Source organism: Momordica charantia (genome assembly GCF_013281855.1).
Source record: "Momordica charantia cultivar OHB3-1 chromosome 1 unlocalized genomic scaffold, Mcharantia_2.0 BLBB01000001.1, whole genome shotgun sequence".
In the NCBI taxonomy this organism is placed as follows: Eukaryota; Viridiplantae; Streptophyta; class Magnoliopsida; order Cucurbitales; family Cucurbitaceae; genus Momordica; species Momordica charantia.
In genome coordinates, this window is record NW_028275157.1 from 30,001 (window position 1) to 39,469 (window position 9,469).

The following is a 9,469-nucleotide window of genomic DNA, read 5'->3' on the forward strand; positions in this document are numbered from 1 at the left end:
TCTAGATTTCACTACGTACCTCAGATTTACTTGAACATCGTATTTTAAAAGACATTAACAAGATGATAATTTGTCGTCAGCAACTTGTTTGTGGATTGCAGTAGTTGATACATGTCATGTATGTATATCATAAATGTATTTGAAATTAGACGAGGTTGTCATGAAAGAAAATTTTCACGTTTGCGGGAGGCAATTATCACCCTGATCTTGTTAATGTCTTAGATGCATCGATTAGGAATGGGTTGATGTTGCTTTGAGGAAAATCCTAATTCTCCATCACTCGTCACCCCCTAGTATGTGCAGCCTTTGTGCAAAAACATAGGATAATAATATTTGTCGTAGAACAAATTCCATGAGTTTTGGTTTAGAAAGAAGGTGATTACCTCTTTTGCATTTTTATACTGACTTTACATATAGAAGATTACATTGGCTACAAATAGGAGTTATCATTTCATTTTTTCCTCCTATTTGAAAAAATTCTTTATGCATTTTCCAACCTTAAGATGGAAACCAGGTTAAAAGTTGAACAAAGTAACACAAGGAATAGAGAGGTATATACATAAGTTGACCTGTAATCTCGTGAGTTGACCTCAAGGATTGGTGTATATAAATAAGTTCATCCATGTCTCACCACTAGAATTTTGGTCGCAGGTTTTGGCATGATGAATCTCACATGACCTCTACTATGACTCTTGTCATAACTAACAGTCTTCACTTCAATCTCATTCGTAAGTTTCTTACTGCTACAAACTACTAGCTTTTATTACTCTAGACCATCTAATATTTTGTGAGTCTCTCACACATTTGCAGGAACATTTTATTTATTTTTTGCAATCCTTCTTTATCTTTTTGAAAAGAAATAGGGATGTTATTAATAATGAAATTACAAAAGAAGGCCATTTTGGGTTATGTGAATGGGAAAGCACTAGCTAAAAGCTTGTCTGGCTGTGTTCCAATAACCAGCAACATAATTGCAGTGGCACAAATAGATGGCCTTGTGATCACACAACAACTCTCGGTATTTTCCTCAGTCGGTGCTTCAATGTGGCTGAAGTCTAATCGTGAATCCTGATTGGTGCTTAAATCTGGCTGGAGTCTCATCAATCACCGTCAAAAAAACCATGCGCTTTGCTTCGATTAATCTGTTGTTACCCCACCATCGTGACTTCTGCGTGACTGGTAAAGTATTAACCTCGCTTTAGATAGTGAAAAGAGGATTTTGCTGCAATCGTCACTTTAGATAGTGTATGTTTACGATAAGCTTTTCCTTTTAGGAACTTGGGTTTTCTAATTCTTAAATTGGGAAGTCGAGGAACATCGACAGTTCTTTGTTTTCCTTATATTTAGCTAAGATCAAATGTTTAGAATAACCAAACAAACTTTCTTTTAGTTTCATTCTAATTCAAATAGTTTTTGTTGTCATAATACAAATAATTTAACTTCTGCGACTTCGGTTCTTAGGGAAACGCAAGCAAATATCTGATGTGGAGTCAAATAATTACCAGAAGAATCTCTCGTTCCTGTTAATGATGAATTGAGGTACTTTTTAAGAATTATTTTAAATTTATTGATGATTCCTTGAAGAATATAGAAGTTGGTGTTTACTTAAAAATTCAAAAGTTTGAACCAATTGTTGATCACCAACTACTGCAACTGGTAAATAAAACAATAATTTAATACATAAATTATTTTGTCCTTGAAAACGTTCTCTAGCTCCCTCCCCACACACATCAGTAACAAGCTTCCTTAAGAGTTTCGCTCTATCAAACTTCAGTTTTAATAAGATATTAAATATCATTATTTCGATCTAAATTTGAATTCTTTTGATACTTTCTTTTTAGAATTTAAGAATGCCATGTCTTTATTATATAACTTCTGAGCATGTTGATTTCTTAGATTGTGATGTGGTTATGCATTTCTCTTTTACTTCTACGAATGATTGCTTTATTTTATTTACTTACTGTGAAAAATGTGTGGGTTTCATGGCAGTAAAAAACAAAGGATTTGTGAGCCTTCAAGGGTGCTACTTGTGTATTTCCTGGGGGTGGAGGTGTGTAGGGAAGTAACGTTTTGTAAAGTGTAGGCTTCAACTCATTGATAACAAATTGTTACACTGTTTTGTCTAGAAGATGAATAAAGAAGAAATAAGAACATATCAAATACAGTATACTACATTACATGTGATGAATATAATAATATGTATCCATTACAGGATTCTTCTTTCTCTTATTACCAACTTCTTAGGTCCTTTTTCTGCAACAAGAAACAATTTTTTCATTGATCGATGAAAAGATACGAAAATATAAGGATAAAAAAGCAAGACCTCGCTGCTGGCAAGAAGATAAGAACTCTTACAACCTTTTAATGAAGAGCCAAAAATCAAAGAAAATGCCCAGCTTATGAAAGCAAAATAACTCTGTTTGAAAGAAATCACAGACTAAAGCATTCAAATATTGATCAATTCATATTGAGGTGATTTGCCAAGGTCTACCAAATTCTCTAACAAATGCAAGCAAGATAACTCTTGTTTTGTATTTACATATTACCTTTAAGTTTCCTTACCTTGTACACACAATATTAAATTACTAGATATGAAGAATTATATTGTCACTTATATAGGACTTATAACCTTTTTTACTTCTGATAAACGTGATTGTGATTTGAAGGTGTGGGTATTTAAAAATGATAGTTTCATTGACATGGAATTATTACAAAATGTAGAGGTACAACCATTTCTTACATTCGGGAGTACTTTATCAAGAAAAAATGATGCTTACCTTTCAACAACGGCATACTTTGCTTCTTTATCTTTCACTATCTATTCTCTCTAAGGAAGAAATTCTTCAAAGCCTCACTCTTTAAGAACTTCCATGATTTATATCTCTTTATGAGAAATCTGATAGGAATCTTTATGAGAAATCTGACAGGAATGGCCATAGGGGTAATAAGGGATATGGGTACCGTAGTAATTAGATAGGGAAGTTGTTAGAGATAGTATTATAAATAGAGTGAGGGTGTAAGAAGGAAGGTATCCAATTAGTGAGTAAGCTTTAGGCTTGAGTGATATTTGAAGAAGGGATGGTCCAAGTACCGCTAATACTTGGTAGCTATTGTAGTATATCTTTTATCCTTCAATATATTTGGATTTTCTATCAAAATCCCTCTCATCCCTGGCAAACACTTTCACGATTTTTTTACTCTGGAATTCTCTACTTCAGATTTTCGCATCCTATACATGTAATTATTCTAACGTTATTTTGGTTTTGGATACTGCAATTTAAAAGATTTCCTTTTTTTTTCCCTTTTCAATAGACAAATTTGGATACATGAACATTTTCTTACTTAAATTTTGATTTCATTATTTATGTTTTAATTGAGTAGTGGTTTGATTATGGTACAGACTGCCATGAATTTTTTACTTATATGTCAAATTCTTTATCATTCAGCTAATTCTTTTAAGGTATTTGATTATTTCACCCCCGTGAATCCTATTGTAATAATACTGCTTCATCTTAGTTAAACTGTATGTTGCATCCATCTAAATCTATGTGTTCTTGTTATTCATAGGCAATTATTTCAACCAAGTTACAGGTTCGGGGGAAAGGAGAGCTAAAAAAGCAATTCTTCCGATATAAATTTTCATGCACATCTCAGGTAATCTCTTCAATGTCCTTATCTCTACTCCACCTCACTTCTCCAAAACTATAATATCTCTTTCCCAACAATTTGCTTCATTTCTCATTTTGCGAATATATCGCATGTCCTCCGGCATGAGGGGCTCGTCATTCTTCTTAATATGTATGTTTGGGATGTTTGCACGGTCCCTGCATCGCATCAAATTAAAATTATTACTTTTTATTACTTATTGTTGATTACTCATACTTCTTTTGTTAAAATTATGCTCACTGCATCGCATCTCATATTTTCCTTCTAATTAAAGTTTTTACGTGTTAGTTGCAAATATGGTATCATTTATTTTGATTGAACATCATTTTTAGTTAAAACAAAAACAAATAAAACATAAATTGAGTGGGTAAAGTGCTTTTGTTTCGTTGTATTTACAATAAAGAATCATATGGTTTAGAGATATCATGATAGATTTAGGTTTGTTGCATTTAAAACATTTTGAAGAAAATAGTAAAATGTTAGTTCAAGAATCCAAAAAATGGTATATGCATGCTAGTCTGTTGTGTATTGGGATTTTCTTTTTCTTTTAACTCTCAAATATGAATGAAAAATCATATATGATATAGGAAAGACTGATAAGTAAATCGGGTAAAAGCTACAACAATTTTGATTCATCACAAACTTAGCTAATTGCCAAATGGAGCGGTGAGAGTAGCATCAACATTACCATAAAAAGTGAGTGACCAAGTGAGTTTCAATTCAAGAGATGAGATGGAAGATGATCCTCCCATTTCCGTTTTCTAACTCGAATTCCATATCAATTTTTCTGCTCTGACAGTCAGAGCCAACTCGAGAATGTTCAAAATGTCATTATTTCGATTCACTAGCTAGAAAATGTCTTCTGCAATGACACCAACGACAACGAGAAAGAGTAATGCCATTATACGCTTATTAGTTTCAACACGTCTCCTTATTTCCTTCACCAAAATTCGGCTTTTTTGAGTGAAATGTATTGAGTCAAGCTCATTCAGTATCCTGCCCATTTGCTGCATCTGCACCTTTAAAGCTGCGGTGATCTCCATTCCAACGTTCACCATCTCTTCAACTATTTTGACCTCTAAAGTGCTTGATCAGTCTCATCCATCATCCTCTAAAGATCGATACGCTTGTTCTCGAGATTTATTGCATATTGTTTTATAAGAGTAACATATGAGTTAGCCAAAACAAGCATAGCTCAGTGGTAATTGACATATATCTAAAACCAAGAAGTTGTGAGTTCGATCCTCCACCCCAACATGTTGTACTAAAAAAAGAGTAACATATGAGTTCAAACCTTTGATCATAGACTGCTTTTTCTCATTCAGCATTTTATTGGGGTCTCTGTTATTCCTTGACTTCTCTGTCAAACTCTTTAATAAGCCTCTTAAATTCTCACATTTTATCAGTATTTTATTGCAGTTTTTGGGTATATTTGGTTTTTTATTTTGGAGTTGGAAATGTCTTGGGTTCACATCAAGGGGGGGAAGGGGATTTTAGCTATAAAAAAACAGAGGTTATGTACTGAGATTTTAAAAATTTTTTGTGCTGATTCATGGAGTGCAATAAATTTCACATGAAAATAGACTAAAATGTGGAGTTAGTTATAGGAAAAAAAAACCAATCTAAAATAGTACCTTGTTTGTCCTGAAGTCTTTTAAGTTTCTTATTCAAATATAATGATATTTGTTTGGTTTTGTGAGCATGTTCTATCATAAGAAGAATTTTAGTACAGTTGGTTTATATGTTTGTTGAGTTATGATCCCTTGAAGTAAATCTAAAACTAAAAGTCTAGGAGTGTAGCGTTTGAGTTTCATTCATTTTCTGTTGCTTGTTTTTGATTGTTGGGTTCATTTTTAGAGCATTTAAAGTGTTGAGTGTAGATTCATAATCGAGTTCCTTCAAATCTGAACCCATTAGGGCTTTGGAACGCTTATACAGAATTTCCAGGCTTTGCAAATCTCTTGATCTCTCTTTTTTCATCTCAATCTCGTCTCATTTGGGTTTTCCATTTTTCAGAAAAAATTACTCATGCATCTGGGTTTTCGATTTTTTAGACAATGTTCATCACCATCTGGGTTCTCAGTTCTGATGAGTTCCCCATTTCTTAGATTTTTCTCTATTTCAAATGCAGAATGTTCAGTCTTAGTTGAAAAATCTGATCCAGATTATAAGTGACACAAAATCTTGCATGAACATACTGATTTTCATATATTCAAATATTGTGAATGTTCCTGGCACGATGAACAAAAAATTCAAGAACTCCCAGAATCGAAACTCAAAATTCTAATCGAAAGAATACATTCGAAAAGAAATCAATCCCTCAACAATTAACTTTTAAGTATCTTCTCCACTCTAACCAACAAAACAAGAAGCCATGGCAAAAAGAGGGGAAACCAATCAAAACTCAACAATATCAAGAAAAGAAAAAAAACAGAACCCATTTCCTAAAATTTTTAATAAAACCCAACAAAAGAATCAGAAAACAGAGAAAAAGATGGGAAGGGAAGGATGGGTGTGATTGCTGGGGGTATAAGTTAAATGAACGGGAAGGCAGAGAAAATCAAAGGGAATAATAGATTTTTTTTTTTTTTTTTTTTTTTCTTTTGAAGGTTGGTGGGATGAAGGAGAAGAGGGGTGGGGGTGGGTGGATTTTGTATTTTGGGATTTGGCTTCAGTTCGAGGGTTTGCTTTTGTTTGATGTTGCAGCCTCTATCCACTCCAGCGATAATTGGGTTTTTTTCCTCTGAGGAATGTTCTTCACTTCTGTATGATTTTTCCCTCTTTTTTTTTTTTTTTTAAATCTTAATCGGTTCAAGTTTGAACCCACCCCTGATTTTACTCTGATAGTGGCTTAATTTGTACACGTACATCTTAGCATCTTAGTTGCCAACCACGTAGGATTTCTGTTAAATCCTAACAGAATTTTTAACGGTAGAGACTAAATCGTTACAAATTTTAGGATATAGAGATTAGATCGTTACTTTTCAAAGTTGAAGGATTAAATCAGTACTTTTGTGAAAGTAAAGGGATGAAATGTGTTTTTTAACCTAACAAGTATAATAGATGTATAGAGATGGAGATTTTTTTATACATGCATTTTCTGAGTATGACTCCCCAGCCCACCACCCATTGGCTATCATTAATTATGTGTAGCTTTTGTGCCTAATGGAGTTTTCTATTTGGTGGTTTTTAGGGAGTCATGTTTTTTCATAAAAGTGTGATAGATGTATAGAATTGGAGATAGTGTGTTGTTTCAATGCATTTTCGATTATTACCCTCCTATGGACTTTCATTAGTTGCCCAAAGCTTTTGTGCTTATGGAGTTTCCTATTGAGTGATTTTTGGTTTATGACACTTCTTACGGATTGTTTCTTTTTAATATAAGTTTGATATATGTATAGAGGTGGAGATAATTTTGATTGTGACTCCTCAATGAACTTTCATTAGTTATGCATAGCTTCTGTGCTTATGAAGTTTTCTGTTGAGTGATTTTTAGGGGATGACTCTGTTAATTGTTTTTTTAATATAAATTCATATTTATGGAGGTACAGATATAATGTGATGGTTATTGATGTTAAATTATGTAAACAAATTTCTTTTTAAGTTTTATTTTTAATTTTATTTTATTAATGTGAATGCAAAAATAAAGATTGATCTTATAAATATATTTTGTTTTTGTTTTTATAGGTAAATGAAATGATGATCTGAATTACTTATGAGATAGGGATTTGTATAGGATATGTTTATCTCATTTTTTTTTCAGTGGGATGTATTTTAAATTTATGTACTTGTTTTAGCATCATACATATTTACTCGAGACTATAGACATGTACTTAATATATGAATTAAAACATTCTAAGAGTCTTGTGAACTAAATATTATGCCTTTCGCGTTAAACTGCAACTTATAATTTTACAAAGAAACGGATATTTGAATATTCTTAATTGTGAAAAATTAAATAAAGCTGTGCATTGTTCAAATTTAGTTTTTCATTCGCGTTATTTGATTATGGCTATAGAGTTTCTATTGCATATTTCCTTTGTAATATGTAATATTTGTGTGTATTTAGTGGTCATGATTCCAGAGCTTCTATTGCATATTTCCTTCCTAATATACCATCAATATTTGTGTATTTATTGAACATAAGTCTTCTTTGTTCCTAAGAAGCTATGTCTTTATTTCTATAATCTAAGAATCTTTGGGTAGAACATTATTCTCCTTTCTTTTACCACTTATTCGACATGACTCATTTCATTCACCAAGATAGATTTGAAAAAACATTCAAATATTTGTTCCCTTTTCTTTTTATTTTATATAGTTTTTAAACTTAGAATAACTTAGAAAATGGAAAGAATAAAAGTGGATTAAACCTCAAACTCAGACTTCATGCCAAGAATTAATTGATATTCCGTTTATTATTGGATGTATCCAAATACATTAAATAATTAAATTTGAATTTGAACCTTTCAAATTAAATGTTCTTTCAACATAATTAATCCATTAATGTTTTTTTTAGCTAAAAAGGGACTTTATGTACCTATAGTTTATAAGCTCAATTGATGTTTAATTAATTAATTTTCATTCATTAATTCGATGTTACTCCACTATAATCCCGGAGTAGGGCATATTATGTTTATGGATATAAACACTACATGCAAGTTGTTGTTTTACCCTTGTAATTACATCTTATACCTTTAAATATCACCGATCCAACAATCTATTTGTGATCAAACTATAAACTAAGTCCCTCTCGAGTCAGAGGGTGGGACCCCATTGTTCAAGACCCAAAATCAGTGCTTAAGAGAACTACATGTACTTACCCATGTAATGGTAAGGATTAAATTCCATCTTCTAACATTTTGTTCCTAGCTCCATATTTGGTAAAGTCTCCATAATAGTAGGCTTATTGAATCAGCTTAAAAAGTCATTCTCACCCATGTAAATCAAAGGACATTCCCTTGTAGGCAAGAGTTCATAAATCACTAAAGATTGAGATTCAGTCGCATATGATCATTTTGTGAAATACTTATCTTATCGGATTTACAAAGAAAGATTAAATATTTCGCGGTCCAGTCTTATCCAAACTCATTGTACATGATATCCTTACTATCTGTAACATTTACAACATGTCTCTACGTGAATTATTAAATCAGACTATCTGTAACATTTACAAAATGGGTCGTATAAATAGTGTTACTAGAATAGGGTACTCAACCTTATCCATATACACTCTTTAGATTATAACTTGAACAAGATCCTCTTATATGTCAACTATATACGGTTCAAAATTACATTTATTTTCATAAAATGGATAATAAATATTGCATGTAATAAAAAAAATTTAAATATGTATTTTTCAAATAAATAATAAAATATTTATTAATTACGAGGATTTAGGGCATAAATTCCAACAATAATCATCCATCTGATTCTTTTCCATCTAATTCGAATTATAATTATTTTGTACGTCAACAAGAGAACCAATGGAACTCTAGCCCTTATTCGAACACCTACAGCCAAGGTTGGGAAGATCATTCAAATTTCTGGGAGGATAGTATGATGAAAGTTATTACAATCATTCCCAACAATACGAGCAAACATTCCCACCAGAGTTCATGATACAGCCTCAGTAAGAGTATGATGAGCAATGGATGTCAAAATAAGTGCAACCGTAAAAAAGTTGGAACCTTGAAGAGATGATAGAATTTATGGCAAGAAATGATATAGCATTGCGCGACATGGAGGTCCAAATAGGGAAGTTGGTCGATGAGCTAAGAAACATTACATCAGAAGCATTGCCTAC

General features: G+C 32.2%; 1 long non-coding RNA gene across 1 annotated transcript in view; it reads left to right on the forward strand.

Moving 5' to 3' along the window:
- Nucleotides 1–7,527, forward strand: part of LOC111023826 (uncharacterized) — an 8,170-nt gene extending 643 nt beyond the window's left edge. The window contains exons 2-6 of the long non-coding RNA XR_002603205.2: nt 652–728; nt 964–1,179; nt 1,462–1,539; nt 3,568–3,654; nt 7,354–7,527. This is a non-coding gene — a long non-coding RNA (uncharacterized LOC111023826). The remainder of the gene's footprint in view (nt 1–651; nt 729–963; nt 1,180–1,461; nt 1,540–3,567; nt 3,655–7,353) is intronic.
- The last annotated feature ends 1,942 nt before the right edge of the window (nt 7,528–9,469 follow it).